The sequence below is a fragment of the Mirounga angustirostris genome, unplaced genomic scaffold, assembly GCF_029215605.1.
Source record: "Mirounga angustirostris isolate CCGP_5_RB_7025 unplaced genomic scaffold, mMirAng1.0.hap1 SCAF_2, whole genome shotgun sequence".
NCBI lineage: Eukaryota > Metazoa > Chordata > Mammalia > Carnivora > Phocidae > Mirounga > Mirounga angustirostris.
Window position 1 is genome coordinate 91749893 of NW_026991710.1, and position 19904 is coordinate 91769796.

At 36.7% G+C, this 19904-nt stretch overlaps 1 long non-coding RNA gene across 2 annotated transcripts in view; it reads right to left on the reverse strand.

Moving 5' to 3' along the window:
• Nucleotides 1–19904, reverse strand: part of LOC135363630 (uncharacterized) — a 605080-nt gene that overhangs the window by 288093 nt on the left and 297083 nt on the right. The window lies entirely within an intron of this gene.

Sequence of the window (19904 nt, forward strand, 5' to 3'; positions counted from 1 at the left end):
TTCCATTCCAAAACAACATTTTTCAGAAACTCAGCTATTTCACATTTTAATATATATTATGGAGGCAAAATAGTAAGGGAATAGTGTGTCATATAATGTAGGGTTTTGTTTTTTTTTAAAGATTTTATTTATTTGAAAGAGAGAGAGAGAAAGAGCAGCGGGGGAGGGCAGAGGGAGAGAGAAAGAGAAGCAGACTCCCTGCTAAACAGGGAGCCTGGGCTCAATCCCAGGACCCGGATATCATGACCTGATCTGAAGGCAGACACTTAACCGACTGAACCACCTAGGCGCCCAGGGACAATGTAGGTTTTTTTGAAACACCTTTATGCTACTTGATGTTTTACAAAGAGAGGAACTTGATTATCTTTCTCTTTAGTGTTTAAGGTTTTCTTTCCTTAAAAAAAAAATCAAACAGAAAGAAGAGTTGGGGAAAGAGCAATAAATAGAATTCCTCAGGATTGTTTTTGAAGTGGCATCAGCCAGAAAGTAAAGCATGATCAGTTTTTCCAAATAAATGTTGTATATCATAAATTAAGTCACCTCATTTAACAATTCTGCACTGTGTCTCACTGCCCAGTTTGGGCTCATACTTACAGTAGGGAGACATAAATGCCCCTTACACCATATCATCACAGCAATGAGAAAATCATGGATGTGGCAATAAATCACATGGCCAGTGTGGTGGGCATCTATCTCACTAGAAAACTAGCATGCCCTGTTCGGAGTTTCCAGACCATGACGCGATTCTCTGAATTTGACAGGAATTATAGCTATGCTAAAATTCACATTTCCTGCCTGCCCACTGAAGGGAAGTAAAATAATCTTCCCCCTTTAAGCCAGTTACTCCTAGAGTCGAGACAGCACTCACCATCATGAAGTTGTTTGGCAAGAGCTTGAGTCTGTTCCCCAACTCCGAGTCACCACAGTTTGAGGCGCTTTGACAAGTCCGGATGGCAAGCATGGGATGGAAAGAATGATCAGATTTGGAGCAAAAAGAATGTGATTCAAGTCCAAATTCTGTCACTTAGATTTGCGTGAGCTTGAGCACGTCAATCAACTTCCCTAAACTTTAGATTGCTCTCTAAAACGAACTCAGTGCCCTATCACCTAATACCAAAGTGAGAACCCTGTGAAAAACTCCAAGTCCATTTTTGCCAAGATCTACGGTGCTTCCACATCAGCTGAAGGGCTTGCTGACACACAGATGGCTGGGCCGCACCCCAAGAGTCCCGGATTCAGGAGGGTCACAGGTGGGGCTTGGGAATGTGTATTTTGATAAGTTCCCAGGTGATGCTCCTGCTCCTGGACCAGGTACCATCTTTGGCGCACAACTGCTCTAAAACACTATACAAAACATAAGTGAATAACATTAGTATCTTAGTGGGCACCAAAGTAGCTGTAGTCTGTAGTCTGTAGGCGAAACAAGTCTCCTGAAACAAAATACAGCCCATTGCATAAGGCTGCAGCGAGGCTGAACACAACATGCCACCACAGTAAGCAGAAAACTTCTCAGATCACTGTGAGGATTACCACACCCCGCCATGTACGTGTTGTGGTGAGATTTTTTCCAACCAGGCACTGCTGTGCTCAACAATCTGAGAGAGGAGAGTGCCTCTCGACACCCAGTTCTTTTGCAAGTCTCAAAAGGCTGTCTTTCTAGTAAAGATCAATTCCCCTGTTTGGAAATTTGACTTTCTTCTTGTTTTTGCTTTTTAAATCCTCCTCATCAACTGATTTCTTCGGTCAGGTTTTGACCAACAGCAATCTGGACTCGGCATTTCATAGAAATATTTGCTAAATAGTGGTACACTTTACACAGAACAAATGAAAGCGCATCAAGCTTCGGTAGTGGGGGCAAATGGTAATCCCATTCCCTCTCATCTAGTTTACTGCTAGTATATATAAAAATACAAAAATTATAGTCTTGACACTGCTGTTTGGACAAAATTCAAAAATTTCATTCAAAACTTTCAAGGACTCTGTGGAAACGTATTTCTCTGTGAAACTAACTTCTTTTAAAGAAAGCCAGAAAATATGGTGCTTTAAGAAAGAGAATTATTAGTTGTAGAATTTACACACACACAGTGTTCCAAGGTAATGTTGAAGTTACCACTTCCTCAAAATAACACATTGTTTTTCTAAATGGATCCTGGACAAAGAAATTCTGTGAAAGTGATCTACTTGCGACTGTGTCTCATGTCTTTTTAAAATACCTCAGGGCTCCAGTCTGCATCAAAAAGAATTGCTTTACTCTGCTCAATTTTACCCCAAATTATTACCCTGCAACATGAAAATTGCAAGGCATTTTATTAACCGAACGAAATTACTCTTTTCCTTCATTAAGACTCAGTACTGTATCAATATAGTTTTACTGCAGATCTACTTGTAAAAACCAAGTGGTTAGAACTTGCCCTAGTCCAGAACCTGGTATCAGCTCCTGAGTCAGCTTTCATATTAATTTCTGGCTTATTAGAAAAATGCTATAGGAGATTTGTGCACAGTAAAGTATAAATCAGATAATGTTGAGAACTAAACAGCATTCTTTCTGACATCATCAGCTAACATGATGGAAAATGAAAGTGATACTGTATCATTGTACTGACAATGTGGATGCATATAAGCTTGCTGAAATAGATGTATCTTAAATTACAGGCTAAATTCTTTAAGGACTTTCCCAAATAACTCTTCAATACCTCTCTTGAAAGCTTTCTAGTAAACAGACTTGGAGAAGAGACCTCATTCACTTCTGTTTGATTATCTTACTGCAAAATTAATATTGACCATTGGCATAATTAAGGACAATAAATCAACTTGAGAACCAGTCCTTCCATGGGGAAGGGGCACAGAGGGACTATGAATAGCTCTGAATTACAGAATTGAATTCTTGTTTCCAAAATCCACACAATACTCCCTTCTATACAATATGACTACAATTTGTGTCATATGTAGTATTTAATAAGTCAAGACTTGACATTTCTAGCTGCTATTATATTGAATTCCGGGCCTGAAAACACACCCATGCTTATTGCTCAAATGCAGAAATAATGTACAATTCTAGCAAAAAGCATATGTTGTGGTTCCAACTGTATGCATTCTGGACATTCCACACAACTTATCCCATACCCAGGTAAAATAAGCAACTTGTCACTCTGATGAAGTCTCAAATAAACCATTTGATAATTTAAAATGACCTAATGTGATGTGATAAGAAAAATACATCTTAGGAAATATGTAACAAGTTTGCTTAGGACAAAGGGATCAAAGCAGCTGAAATAGATTTAGTGCCCTAAAAAATGGAGAGTTCTATGCCCTCAAGGTCCATGGCTAGTGAGAAAAGGCAAGTTCTCTGGCCTTTTTCCATCCCATTTTCTCAGGTTCTGAAAGAAACATGCTTAAACATGCTTAACTTTTTTTTTTAGGACCAGGCATCCTGTTAAGGAGCAGGTGTATCCTAGTCAGATCATTTTGCCCTAAATTTTGGGTTATATTTGCATGGGGAAGGGGGGCGGCGCTCATTCAGTTATGCCATGTGTTTAGCTTCCATAAACAACAAAATGTAAGATGGTCCAAGTCTTCTTTTCATATTAAAGTATATAAATGGCTGTAAGTCCCATTCCTCCTTCATGAATAGTGAAGTCATTCTACATGATCCTGTTTGTATTTTTTCCATTTTTTTCAAAATATGGGAGCAACATATGTCCGTAAATAATAAACATTCCAAGAATCACTAAACTAAAATCAGTGGGGTACAAACCTTTTGGCACATTATTACATTTCAGTCTTGCAAACTCTCAAGCTCTTGGACAGTTAATCTTGAATTTATCTTCATTTAATTTTTCAACTAGTCCATTGCACTGAATGTTATTTTATTAGGAACAAAAGCCCAAACCAAAAAGAAAAACACACCAACATCATATATGTATACTATATAAAAAAAATATATAATTACATGAAATTATACATAATATAAGTAAATCCATACACACATACACACTTATTTATTTAGTTTTCAAAGATTCTGTTTGCACTCATTTGTTTTATTGATTTAATTAATAATTATTGAGGATCTACTAAGGTCAGGCAGTAATACTGGATAAAGATAAATTAGATATGTTACCTGACTGTAAACCTCACACACTATTAAGAGGAATAGATTTGGGGCGCCTGGGTGGCTCAGTTGGTTAAGCGACTGCCTTCGGCTCAGGTCATGATCCTGGAGTCCCGGGATCAAGTCCCGCATCGGGCTCCCTGCTCAGCAGGGAGTCTGCTTCTCCCTCTGACCCTCCCCCCTCTCATGTGCTCTCTCTCTCTCATTCTCTCTCTCAGATAAATAAATAAAATCTTTAAAAAAAAAAAAGAGGAATAGATTTGGAAAAATAATAGGAAAATAAACTTCATTCATAAACAGATAATTACAATGTAGCTTGAAAAGTGCCGTATGCGTGTTTCTAATTTTTCATTGTACTACAGACACTAAGCAAGAGATAGTACAATTGAGTTTCCCTAAAAGTTCTTGGTCTAGGTCTTTTTCCTCTGCGTCCAAGAGTTTCCTCATAACTCATTAACTTGTGATACCATCCCTGTCCATCACGCCAAACCACACGCTCCAAGCATTAAATATAAAAGTTCATTAAAGCTTAACTCAGCTGCTCTGCAAACTCCCATTTTTAGCAGCAGTTCATTATTATTATCAAATGATTTCAAAACTGCACCGTGCCACAAACACATCCACCTATCAGCAAGCAAAATCAGTTCTGGGGCTTCTCCAGGCACATCAAAGCAAACGTAAACATTTTAAGTGCGCCACAAAGTGAGAATGGCTTTAGAGCCCAGGACTCAAAAGAGCAAAAGCAGTGGCACAAATGCCTGAGAAGTTTCCTTCTAGGGGCACCTGGGTGGCTCAGTTAAGCGTCTGCCTTCGGCTCAGGTCATGCATGGTCCCAGGGTCCTGGGATCGAGTTCTGCATTGGGCTCCCTACTCAGTAGGGAGTCTGCTTCTCCCTCTCCCTCTGCTACTCTCTGTCTCTCTGTCTTTCTGTCTCTCTCTCTCTTTGTCAAATAAATAAATAAAATCTTAAAAAAAAAAAAAAAGACATTTCCTTCTAAACACAGATTTAATATGCACTCAGTAAGTACCTATGGGACTGGCTCCAGGCTGGGTACTAAGGATTCAGAAAGAAATGAGAGCTGGTGACTGCCGGACAGGATCAGGTAATCTAACAACTGATAATTCAAATAAAGAAACTGGGATTAAGACATCTTGTATTGGTAACAGAATAGTTACCAGCAAATTTGACTACATAATATATTTCTATAAAAATGTGCTCCCTTATTAGGTACTAATTTAAAGTACTGAAGGTATTTTTAACTTCCAAAACTTAACTATCAATTTAGTTACCAAATTACCAGTTTTAAATATCGAAGATGCATTTCAACCGTGGGTGGGGGGTAAAGATGCTCCCTAATTAATTGGGTAAATTTTTTTTCTTTTTTTAGGAAAGTGAGTAGTGCATAGAGCATGTCAGAATGTTAACACATACTGGGGCGCCTGGGTGGTTCAGCTGGTTAAGTGTGGGACTCGTGATTTTGGCTCAGGTCACGATCTTCGGCTTGTGAGATTGAGCCCCAAGTCCAGCTCCGTGCTGAGTGTGGAGCTTACTTAAGCTTCTCTCTCTCTCCCTCTGCCCCTCCGCCCTGCCCACTCGCAGTCAATCTCTCTCTCTCTAAAAAAAAGTGTATTAACACATACTGAAGGAAGTGCTTTCCAACACTGGGCAGAATTCTCTTTGCACTGGCACATGAGCACCATTTTGGTCTATCTACACTTACACACAATCTCTCTGTCCATAAGTATTTTGAATCTGCAATTCCACTTACTGAAATAGTCCCTTTTCCATCTGAACTGGATGCAGTTACCATTTATATAATACATTTAGGTAGCATCATTGCACTTCAGCAGTAGGTCTCTAGCAATTACCCAGTATAGTTTTTAGATTGATGTTTAATTCATTATGAACGAAACTCGAAATTCTGCATAGTCTGCTACTTACAGAAAGGAGACGTCCGTGGCCTAACTGCCATTAATTTACATCAAGTGTCTTTTATTTAACATGGGGGGGGGCAGGGGGAGGGCGGGGAAATTAGTTTAATTTTTTGGCATTTGTGACTTCTTCCCACGCTCCAGATCTTGTCTAAGGCAGGGTCATTTCCCTATTTCTAAAGCCCCATGCTTGTCTTTTGCTTTGGTCATTTGGAAATGTCTCCCAGCCAAGCAATGTGGAGAGTTCTTTGCTATAAGGGATAAGAGAAAAACAACTTTTTTTTTTTCACCACAAATCCTGCCTGTAAACACAGGCCTGCCCCTCCGTGACCCTGGACGCTGCCAGTTCCACACATGCACGGACCATGGGAGTCCTCTCTCGGCAGCCCTCACCTGCCGCTCCCATCATGCTGCAGCCGCAGCTCCGAGCAGGCAGTAAATCTGTCAGTGGGGCCTAGCACCAAATGGCACTGGGTTCCTATCAAGCCTTTTAAGACAAGTCTCCAAACACTTTCTTCCCTTCGGATTGACATAAATGCTTCACTCGGGAAAAGACTGATACCAACATCTTTACTCAAGTTGCTTTTTCTCTTAAAAAATTTTATCAATACGAAACTGATAAGAGCAAATTTCAAAGAATCATCTAAATGTATCCATACTTGAAAAATCAAGGACACTCATTTTGTTTTGATTTGCCCGTAAATACTGCCTAGTGCCTGAAGAGCTGGAGATAAACTGAGGGCTAGGCTGAGAGTGGATCACTTGGCTATCAGGTTTGAAGACTGTACTTGTGAAGCTCCATCAACTACTTCAAATGAAAGGCCTGTGTTTACCCCCCTTTAACTTGGAACACCACACTTCCAGCTTCTCTTTCTCCCATTAGTTCCAGTTCAGTGCTATTATCAATGATGTATTGAAATAGAAAGAGGGTCTCAAAGTAATCTGAGAAGGGGGGAAAAAAAACAGGATTCTGCATTCTAAATATTACAGCCAGTTGGAAAGGATGACTAGCACAGAAATCCTCAAGCCTCACAACCAACTATATAGCTACTTTCCCCCAAATTAATCAATTTCTGGTATTTTAGATATACACTTCATATTTAAAGTAAGTTTAATGGTTTGTTTTCTCCATATATATGTATACGTATATATATACATACACACATACACACACTCACATATATATTAAAAATGACTCTAACACTATATGAGACAAACAAAAGTTTGGAGTTACACCTGAGTTCAAATACTATTTTGGCCACTTATACGTAGGTTTATGAGGATTAAAGGAGATAGCATATATAAGTATCTAGAATGTGACATGTGATAGGAACTATATATTAGTCCTTACTTCTTCCTCATCAGCCATAAAATATTAGGCCTAAAAAAATTTAAATTATGTTTACATAATCAATGTAAACTTGTTGTTTTTAAATCCCCTAATAACTATGACTTGATTTTTTGTTATTTTAGTACTGTTCCTTTTGATTTTCTTTCCCCTGTATGGACTGACATCATTTTATTTCATGAAAGGATAGTCTTTTCAACAAATGGTTTTGGGTAAATAGGATAACCGCATGCAAAAGAATGAAGTTTGACTTTTACCTTACACCATATACAAAAATAAACTCTAATATAGATCTAAATGCAAAACCTAAGCCATAAAACACTTAGAACAAAACAGTGGGAAAACTTCATGAGTTTGATCTGGCAAATATTTCTTGGATATGATACCAAAGCATAGGCAACAAAAGAAAAATAATAAATAAACTGGACTTTACCAAAATTAAAAACTATCTGCATCAAAGGACATTTTCAACAGAGCAAAAAGGCAACACACTGTATGGAAGAAAATATTTGCAAATCATATATCTGACAAAGGGTTAATGCCCAGAATTTATAGCTAACATCTACAACTCAACAACAACCAAAAACAAACAATTCAATTAAAAAGCAAGTCTTGAACAGACATTTCTCCAAAGAAGATATACAAATGATCAATAGGCACATGAAAAGATGCTCAACATCACTACACATTAGGAAGATGCAAATCAAAACCACAATGATACCATTTCACTCATTAGAATGGCTATTATCCAAAAAGCAAACAAACAAACAAACAAACAAGCAAACAAACAAAAAACAGGTGTTGGCAAGGAAGTGGAGAAATGTGCACTGCTGGTGGGAATGTAAAATGGTGCAGCTGCAATGGAAAACAGTATGGTGGTTCCTCAAAGAATTAAAAATAGAATAACCACATGATCCAGCAATTCTACTTCTGGGCATATACCCAAAAGAACTGAAAGCAGCTATTTGATATGTCTCCCGAGGCATGGGAAACAAAAGCAAAAATAAATTATTGGGACTTCATCAAAATAAAAAGCTTCTGCTCAGCAAAGGAAACAGTCAAAACTAAAAGGCAACTTACAGAATGGGAGAAGATATTTGCCAATGACATATCCAATAAAGGGTTAGTATCCAAAATCTATAAAGAACTTATACAACTCAACACCCAGAAACCAAATAATCCAATTGAAAAAATGGACAGAAGACATGAACAGACATTTCTCCAAAGAAGACATACAGATGGCCAACAGACACATTTAAAGATGTTTGCCATCAGGGTGCCTGGGGGGCTCAGTCGATTGAACATCCAACTCTTGATTTCAGCTCAGGTCATGATCTCAGGGTCGTGGGATCAAGCCCGGAATCAGGCTCCATGCTCAGCAGGGAGTCTGCTTATCTCTCTCTCCCCCTGTTCCTCCCCCACTTCTCTCTCTCAAATAAATAAATAAATAAATAAATAAATAAATAAATAAATAAATAAATAAAATCTTTCAAAATAAAAAAGGATGTTTGCCATCACTTACCATCAGGATAATGCAAATCAAAATTACAATGAGATATCACCTCACACCTGTCAGAATGGCCAAAATCAACAACACAAGAAACAACAGGTGTTGGTGAGGATGTGGAGGAAAAGGAGCACTCAGGCACTCTTGGTGGGAATGCAAACTGGTACAGCTACTATGGGAAACAGTATGAAGTTTCCTCAAAAAAGTTAAAAATAGAACTACCTTACCATCCAGGAATTGCACTATTGGCAATTTACTCAAAGACTATAAAAACACTAATTCAAAGGGATACATGCACACTTATATTTATATCTGCATTATATACAATATCCCAGATATGGAAGCAGCCCAAGTGTCTATCAATTGATGAATGGATAAAGATGTAGTATATATACAATGGAATATTATTCAACCATAAAAAAGAATGAAATCTTGCCATTTGTGACAACATGGATGGAGCTGGAGAGTATAATGCTAAGTGAAATAAGTTAGTCAGAGAAAGACAAATACCATATGATTTCACTCATATGTGGAATTTAAGAAATCAAACAAACGAGCAAAGGGAAAAAAGAGAGAGACAGAGAGACAAATCAAGAAACAGACTCTTAATTATAGAGAACAAATTGATGGTTACTAGTGGGAAGGGGGATGGAGAATGGGTGAATTAGGTGATGGGGAGTAAGGAGTACACTTGTCTTGATGAGCACACGGTGATGAACGGAAGTGTTGAATCACTATATTATACACCTGAAACTAATATAACACTGTATGTTAACTAAGTGGAATTAAAATTTAGAAAAAGAAAGAAAGCAGCTACTTGAACAGGTATTTGTAATACCCATGTTCATAACAGCATTATTTACAATAGCTAAAAGATGGAAGCAACCCAAGTGTCAATTGATGGATGAATGGAGAAACAAAATGTGGTATATGCATACAATGGAATATTATGCAAATGCAAAAAGGAAGGAAATTCTGACACATGCTACAAAATGGATAGACCTTGAAGACATAGTTTAAGCCAGTCACAAAAGGGCACATACTCTACGATACCACATAGATGAAGTACCTAGAGCAGTCAAAATTTATAGAGACAGAAATTAGAATGGTGGTTGCCAGAGGTTGGGAGAAGAGAAGTGGGTAAGGAGTTTCATTTTGGGAAGATTAAAAATGTTCTGGAGATGGATGGGGAGATGGTTGCACAACTCTCTGAATGTACTTAAAGCCACTGAACGGTACACTGAAAAATGGTTATGTGGTAGCTTTTATGCTATGTATATTTTACCACAATAAACAAAATCAATTACAAAGATCTAGCTGATTCTACCCGGATTCTACCCAGAAGATAGTTTTAATCAACATACAGGAGCTTGATAAGAAAATCCATTCACGCCTGTAGGATAGCACTCCACTTTAAAAGCTGGTCCCAGGACACTAACAAATTCCCCAACGAATGTTACTAATAGCAAATTTAAATATGAAAAGAGTCTTTCCTCACTTGAAATGCCATAGGTGGCTTATTTTTTTTTTTAAAGATTTTATTTATTTATTTGATAGAGAGAGTGAGAGAGCACAAGCAGGGGGAACAGTAGAGGGAGAGAGAGAAGCAGGCTCCCCGCCAAGCAGGGACCCCGACGCGGGGCTCGATCCCAGGACCCTGGGATCATGACCTGAGCTGAAGGCAGACGCCCAACCATCTGAATAGGTGGCTTATTTTAATGTGGCAATTACTTAAGAGTCAGAAAGAACTAATTCAAATTCTAGTTCTACTATTTAGCTATGGAAAACTATGCAAGTACTTAATCCCTTAGTTTCTTCCATCTGTAAAACTTTTTCCTTTTAGGACCACTATAAAGATTGCTTTAAGATAAAAATAAATAAATAAAATAAATTTTAAAAAGAAAGATTGTTATAAGGCAATATAAATATACATATTTACATGTGTAATACATATACATATTTACATATCTATGTATATCTTTATTAAATATTCGCATAATCTGAATATTACACGCTAGATATATATAGGAATTTACACTATCATTATACCCAAACTGCCTTCCCACATGTTCAGTATAAATATATCCACACATTATTTCAGCTGAAAACAGTTATCACCCAGATATTACTATGTCTGCAACGTCATCTAACTGTTAAGAGCAGTTGTCTCTTGCAAGTATTCAAAGACAGATAGGCAGGTAGAGAGCCAAGTAACTAGTTCAAATTTGTGTCTGTCAACATTTCAGAAGAGGCAGTTTCTTGTCTGGATCTCCAGACCTAAAACATTTGTTTATTTGTTTATTTGTACCATAGAGAAGGATTTATTTTTTTCATTTCACGTTTTATTATTTTGTCTTAGAAAAGAGATTCATGCTAGTGGTTTATAATGAAACAAGCTAAGATGCATGAAGAAAAAATTAATGACTTCCCTCCCTCTTTTTCCACCCCCTACCTTGGGTAATCAATGTTAGCATTTTTCTCCTTGACCATACAAATATATGCAAGCAGACATGTACATAGAATTCTAAAGATTATGTATTTTTACAAAAATGGAATTGCACCAAATACATTGCTTCACTCACTTAACATATTATAAACATTCCTCCAGTTCATAAATTTGAATCTAACTCATTTTAAATTATAGAATTATACTCTCTAGTATGATATACCACAAATGATTCTGTTTGGACATTCATGGGTTTGTTTGTTTTGCTTGTGTATGTGTTTGTAAACTGTTACAAAAAAATGTTGTGATAAATAGCTTTATATAAATATTTTTCCATAATAGTGCTTTTATTTATTATAAGCTAGATTTTCAAAGAACCAATGAATATATTTATTTTTAATTTTGAAATTCACTACTTAATATGCATTGATCTCTTCTCTATTCTATTTGCCTGATCTAGTTGTCTTTTTCTAGGGTAGTAACATACTGTTTTTTGGGGGGTTTTTTGGTTTTTTTTTTAAGATTTTATTTATTTATTTGAGAGAGCGAGAATGAGAGAGAGTACATGAGAGGGGGGAGGGTCAGAGGGAGAAGCAGGCTCCTCGCTGAGCAGGGAGCCCGATGCGGGACTCGATCCCAGGACTCCAGGATCATGACCTGAGCCGAAGGCAGTTGCTTAACCAACTGAGCCACCCAGGTGCCCAGTAACATACTGTTTTGTTTATAGGTTGTGATAGAGATGACAATTGCTCATCAGTATCTGTGTTTTCCTCATCTTCCTGGGTACACCACTGGAATACATTTCTCATTCCTCTTGCATTTAGGTGAAGCCACGTGATTAGTGACTACTCACCGAGGAAGTTTAGGAAAAGTAAGACTTCTCCATCTTTTTGCCAATCACGGGATGAATGAGGAATTTCAGAAGGAAGGAAAAGCCACAAGACATTCAGGTGTGCTGGTCTACAATGCTTTGACTCTCGACGCCAAATCTACCCCTCTTTGCCCTGCTTTGTTACACTGAAGTCAGATCCTATAAACAAACACATATCCTTTGCCAGGTGGCACAAGGCTCAGCTTGTCAGCAGAAGGTGTTAGAGGGACGCTTTAAGAGGAATGGGCTTCTCATCCTGATTCTGGGGTGGTTTTTCCTATTGATTCTTGCAGCACATGGCAACAAACAGTGTGCCGGACACCCATGGCGCTCACCCACCCAGCAAACTTCCCCGGCACCCAAGCGGGCAGCTTCTTACTGAGTCTCAGCAGCACAGCGGGTGGTTTTCTACTTGCCAGCCCTAGCCTGTGGCACCTCAGCAAACCTGCCTACCTTCCAAATGGCCACAGCCACAACCTCTCCAAAGAGCTCTGACTCCCAGCTTTCAGGGGCTAAAGGGGAGATTCTTCCAAGTCTATTCCTTCCTTTAGTACTCTGCCTCGGCCCTAGAGGTAGAAACTGCTTCCCATATCTGCCAATCCCCTATTCTTTAGAGTTCTCTCTATAACTTAGTAGTTAATACCCCTAGTTCATAAATCTCCAATTTACAATTGCCCTGTTCAAATTACTGATAGTTTCTGTCTCCTGACTAATACAGCATAGCCCTGACTGGCTATTGGAAAAGAGCCTCCCACCCCACGCTACCTATTACAAGAATATAAAATAATTGTGTTTGGCCACTAAAATTTGAGGGTTGCTGATTATAGCAATCAGACTACCTTGAACAAGCAATTGAGTTACAGGATTATTATAGTTAATTATTATAGTTTATTTATTATAGATTATTATTACAGTTAATATCCGATAAATCAGTACTTTAGGCCCTTTTTCAAATTGGCATAGCTATTCTCAGACAATAATACTTTGATATGAAATTTGACTTCATTTATCTCATTCTAGTAAATGAAAATTTCACTCCACTGGAATTCCAACTGAAATAACATTTTTATGAAATTTTATATTTTTATAGTATTAACTCTTTCCCCTGGGAAACATAATGTGACTCTGTAGTTGTTTAGACTTTATATAAAGCCCTCCAGTTATGTAATTTTTTTCCATATAAGAATACCTTGCTTATTAAATTTCTTTTATTGTTACTTCAAATAAGATATCTTTCTGTTTCAATTTTTTAACTGTTCTTTCTAATTCAAAGCATTTCTTTTTTTTTTTAAGATTTTATTTATTCATTTGTCAGAGAGAGAGGGAGAGAGAGAGAGAGCACAAGCAGGGGGAGCGGCAGGCAGAGGGAGAAACAGGCTCCCCCGCAAGCAAGGAATACAATGTGGGACTCGATCCCAGGACCCTGGGATCATGACCTGAGCCGAAGGCAGACACTTAACGACTGAGCCACCCAGGCATCCTTAATTCAAAGCATTTCTATAGATTTTTGTATATTAATTTTTTTAATTTAGTGAAATTATAGTCTATAAATTCTATCTGTAGTTACAAGAAACTACTTTGCCTTTGGACTATTACAAATAATTTTTTTTGAATATTCTTGCACATCTCTTCAACTTAATTGAACACAGGTCTAAGGAGTGGAATAGGGATCTATTGAGCCAGGATCTTGTTGGCACAGCCTCATGAACAAGACTTTGGTATTCTTGGAAAAAGTTAATTTTTTTTTTTACATTTATAAGTATATAGCCCAGAGAAATATAACTGATCTAGTAAAATCACATGCTATGGGAGCAAGTGATATGATTGTTGTTAAACAGTTCCCAATATTAAAACAGAAATGTCACTCGACTTGAAAAGGCATTTAACCAGCTATTACAGTTTGATAGGCCTAAATTTTAGAAGGCCCTGACAGTCAGGCTATGATGTTTGCATTAGACAATGGGTAATGGACACTGAACAGCAGAGGGACCTGGTCTAAGGGAGACAGGCACTCTGGCAGAATGGCTGGCCTAGAATGAAATGTAATTTAAGGGAGTGAGCTATTTATAGGCAGCTTGGAAATGATCTCTTTTTGGAGATTTCAGAAAATGGGGGGACTCAAGGAAAGCTTCAGACATCTGTCCCAAAATGGATCCAGAAACTTCTTTCTTTGTAGTAGTTTCATCATATTTGAATGCAACAAGAATGTTAACATTGAACTCTTCACAGGTTAAATTTATCTCACAACTTCAAGCCCAAATAAGTTTGGTTCCAACTCTGTGTGAATATCTAAAAACAAATTGATTGAGTTAAAAAAGAAGAAGAAAAATGTTTTACAATGATGACAATTACCAGAGGGCTTAGGAGAAAAATGTTTACCCTTCAAAAGCACAACAGACACGCACAGAATTGTTGTAATGATTTTAGTTATGCTAATAAAGTCACTGGATTTCTACTTTATGAAGGAGTTTCTCAAATTACTCAAAATCCTGCTTTGGATATTTTTGCTTTTAGAAATGCAGGAGGTACAAGTGGAGGATAATTAATACCTTCCTGCAGAGACAAAAACAGAACCCTCAAGAGAATCGAATGAAAAGCAGAAACAGGGAGCAATCGGTGCAAAGCGCACTGGAAAATCTGCCTGTTGGTGTGATGCCAGTTCAGCCATGACTTATATCCACACCCTCTTTGAAACAGAAACTTTAAAAAATCACTTTTTGTCACAGCCAGGAAAAGGAAGATTTGAAAACTACTGTCATCAGAGAAGGTAGTATCCCATTAGCACAATTTCTCCTACCGCCCGTTCTTGTCATTTTTCCACATGCAGAGACATCATGCAGAAAAGCACATTTACAAGCATCTGCGTGTGGTATTATAGGAAGGGTTTGTGTTTCTATGTGTCATTCTTCACCAATACCCAGATAGCCTTAGGGACCCCTGAAACTGTACCAGAATTTCAAGGTGTCAAGTTAGTGCCCCCAAAAGGTTATCTCACAGTTAGGTTTTTGGACATGCTAACTTCAGGGTCTAGAGGCCCCCTGGGAGCTGTGTCATTCCTGCAGGTGGATGAAGAGACAAACATATAACAAGCTAGGAGACTCCCTGGAGTTCTTTCTGTCAAAAATCACTCAGACATGATGTTTATTTATAGTAGCATTTTTGCCTGGACTAAGGGAAGATGGATGAACCAAAACCTAGATGGACTTGTCATTAATGGCCCAAATCAATCATTACAAAAGCCACTGCATTACCTCAAAAAGAGGACTAAACCAAAAGTATTATGAAAAAAATGAGAGATAACAACTTTACTTTGCTGATGCTTCTATTAATGATAAATAATCTGTTAGTGTATTCTATTAGTGATAGGCAGATTATCGATTTATTTGTCTTCGTGTAACAACATTGAATCAATTAACTTTACAGGAAAATTAGAGAAATTTAACCCTATAAAAAGGTAGTATACAAACAGATGTATTGTGCTTCATGTGGTAATGCAAGGGATCAACAAACCGGAAGTTTACACCAAATTTTCCATAACACTACTTTCAAAGCAGAGGATTAATACCTTTGTGAATTGTATTTAACACACAGATATTCAATTAGACCATGAATTTAAGGTAAAGTGGAACTACGAGACGTTCTTCAAGAGACCACATTTACAGTTCAGAACAGGCTCAACTCAGAATTGCCCTTCATTTATACTAGGAACTAAACAAAAGAAGCTTCATGAATGTAGAATTAGTGGGTGTCATCTCTGTGTTACTTGGTTTCCTAGACTTTGGGGCCCACTGGTAATTGGCATTAGCAAAGACCACAGCCGAAGCAGTGGCTTAAACATTGTTGTGTGCACACTCCCCTCTCGTGCTAAATAAAAGAACTATTCACAATTACACTGAATGCATGTAAAGAATGTAGGCCAAAGAAAGTGATGGATTATTTACCTTTGGGAAAACTTCAACATGCAGAGTATAAACATAATCCTTTCCCCTAGAAGATGCCTACTTTCAACAATGCAGGTAAGCAAACAACAGGGCCTAATTGTTTTCTACACTTTTGACTCCAATATGTTACAACCCAAGATACTGAAGTAACTTGCAAATAAGATAGTAAAATGTCTATCACTGAACACTAGAGATTAAGAAATGTCTCATTTTACAAGAACAAACAAACAAACAAACACAACAGAAGAAAATAAGAAACATGAATTAAAACTTTCCAGCTTTGTATTGATCCTTGTTAAGGGTGTAAAACCAGCCATCAGTGGGGGTTTCTGAGCATTGTAAAGGAGGTGGTCACAAGAAGCCAACTGATTTCAATAAAAGGAATTCATGGTGTCCTCTCATTTCTTTTTCTTTTAGGGTTATAAGAGCAGTTTCTTTTCTTTGGGAAAAGCATCCCCATAAAAATCAAACGTTAATGCTAATTAAGTAAAGAAAACTAAAGGTGATGGTTCTTTGACAGGATATAGAAGTTTGGAATTAGTAAGAGTAAAAAGATAAATTTGATGATATTTGATGACATAAACAAGTTCACCATGTGCTCTAGACAAAAAAATAAAATAAAAAAAAAGAATGATCCTTGATTAGAGATAGTATTTGATACAGTGATATTTGTAAATTTGATTTTTACAAGTCTCAAAACATACTATTATCCAGAACATTAATTATAAATTTAATTTTTCATAGAATCAAAATTTTTAGATCTAAAGTTTTTCTGAATTGGTTTCATTATACAACCAACAGTCTTCAAATTTAGAAAATGTTCCATCTTTATTTGCAGAAAAGGCAAATGAGACCCATGCATTTTAAATGGAAATTAATAAATAAAAGGTGGAACTTAAAAGTCCAGATCGCATACAGATCTATGTGCCACAATGCTAAATATCTAAACATTAGACTTTATTTCTATTTCCATTATGCTTTCTCATGCACTAACTTCAACTGTTTATCTGTCTGCCCCTTACTAAGCTACCTAACAAGGTAAAAATAATGCATAAATTGCAAATTTAAAATTTAGGTAAATATTGCAAATAATAATGATTGGAGGGGGAAAAAAGGAAACATATTAGAATTTGTATATCAATTGCAGAGCCAAAGCTTTAAGATCTTTAAAAATCTCTATAAATTTTTATGCAGTGAATATCTCAGATTTGATTTAAATTTCTGAAATGAAGAAATCATATATATAATATGCCCCTATCTCTATCTTTAGTCATTCTCTATTCACTTACTCTGATGTTTCTTCTCCTCAGCATTTATGATTTTCCAAAATTATACTATTTGTACATTTATTTATTTATTATCTGTTTTCCCATTTGAATATAATTTTGTCTGATTTGTTCACATCTAACAACTATGCAGTATCTGAAGCATAGTAATATTTCAATAATCATTTGCTCAAAGAATCAATTAATTTAAAATATCAAAACAAAAATATATCAAAACATGCACATATAATATGTGATACATATATTTGTTAGGTGAACTGCATTAATTTAACATAGATGCATATTTGCTAAAATCCTAACTAAATATTTTTTAGTATTTCTATTTTCCCTAAGAAGAATTTCTCTATTTTTTTTAAATATTTGACTTTGTGTCTCTAGTCAACCATTCTCTGACTTGCAAGCTCTCTCTGTTTTCTAGAACACCAATAGAGAACCTTACATCTCAAGGTGATAAAATGATGGCCTAGGTAATGTCTGAATATATCAACATTTCTCATGATAATCCTAGAAAAAGCATGCATATTGTTAATAAGTAAACTTGGAAGCAAATATTTATTTAAATATACATCCTGATCATCTTACTGAGGTCCATACGTTAAATTTTAGGACAGTGTGGCTAATTTAGAAAAAAGAGAAACCTTAGCCTTTTAACATGACTAGACCTATAAAAGAAAGTACGATTTGGTGAGAAAACGGGGGCAAATGTAGAGATTTGATGGAAAGAAAACAAATGTAAGTACAAAGACTAAATTGAAGTTCAATAGATTATTGATACAAGAGTAGAATTTAATTTAAAAAATAAAATAAAACCTTAGTAACTTCTTCAGATACTTCCACAGAAGCAAAATGCTCACTTTAGTGTTTGTCTAGTCACTATATATATCATTATCATTTCCAATTAGGTCCACATTAAACATCAAGTCAAACTCATTTTCTGAAAACTAGTTCCAGATTATGGCAGATGTTTGGGGTTGCATATTTTAAAAATAAACTACAAAATACAATAGTAGCCATCTGGTTCAGAATTTTCTGTTTATTGTTTTCTATGGAGTAATGGGCAAAAAATAGAAACAAATAAAAGAAAACAGCTGTCACGGAAAACTTTGAAAGGCCAAAAAATTGTGCTCTTAAACTAGTATTGAAATTAACAGATTGGTCAATTTAAATAACCAGATTTGTTTTTAAAAAATGGTCTTGAATTTTTCAATTAAATTGTCCAGTTACATTGGCATCACTTTGTCTTAAGCCATTAATAGCTGAAGAACATTATAAAATCTTAACATTTATACAAACTGAATATGGCTTCCCACTGACATATATATAATGTACTGACATATATAATGAAGATTTTATTTAAACTTCCATTTAAAATGGCAGTGGGTTGGCAGCTCCATGGATTGACCTCTCACAACTTTACATTTCAAATGTGTTCATATTGACAGAAATGAAATTGCTGGAATTTTGAAGTAATTTCTACAAACAATAAGATTGATTTGACTGGATGGAGAAAAAAAATATTTTCCTATCCAAAAGAGCACAGGAAGAAAATATTTTCTCTTCCACTATATTTCTATGGATTTATAACTGAAAGGAATGTACCTTTGATTCCAGACTATTCCTACTTCCACTCCTGTCATATAAAACCTGCTCTTTAAAATTCATGCAATTTTATTACACTCTCCACTCCATTCTTCTTACCGTCATCAAATGAAATGAAGGTCTTTGTCATCTGGCTCAGTTTTCCCTCCATGTTAAATCCTCTCATCTGCCTGAAAAACTTTGCCATTCCAACAAACCCAGCCCTTCAGTTTCCTGGCCTACTGGTTCCATGTAACCTTCTCTTCCACTTCCAACTAGGATACCCGCAACCAGACTGGTAGCCAGTCCTTGCCACAATCCACAATTGCTTCATCTTCAAAAATATTCAATCAAGTATCCTGCTTTCTCCCCACAACTGCTTCTCCTTCCGCCTCTCCTGTTCAACCTCTTCCCTCAAGCAGTGCTTTGGCTTCGTTAGACTACCAGCCCATTAACGTATCTACCACAGCTCTTCCAATACATAAGTAATCTCCTTTCTTCACTTTCCTATCATCCAAGTATAGCACTCCTTGCAAATTCCAATCATCAGGAACACCTGACTCCAAAACCTAAGATCTAGATTCCAAAAGTAAAACCAAATAACACACCTAACAAGAAAGTTTTATGGAAAGAGAAGAAAAAATGAAAGGTAAATCTTGCCCCTACTCAGGTCTATATTCTGCCCCTCCTTGTGGAGCATCTTCAAGATCCATCCCCACACATGTTTTTTATTTGTTTTTGTTCTGATTCCTCTGATAAATATGAGCCATAGCTTGCAGTGCATCACCTGAAGAGGTAGCAATTCCCTAGAAAGACCATGCTGATGCCGGGCCCTATTGGCTTAGAGGCAAAAAAAAAAAAGTGAAAGCAGTGAAAGATCCTGAGGA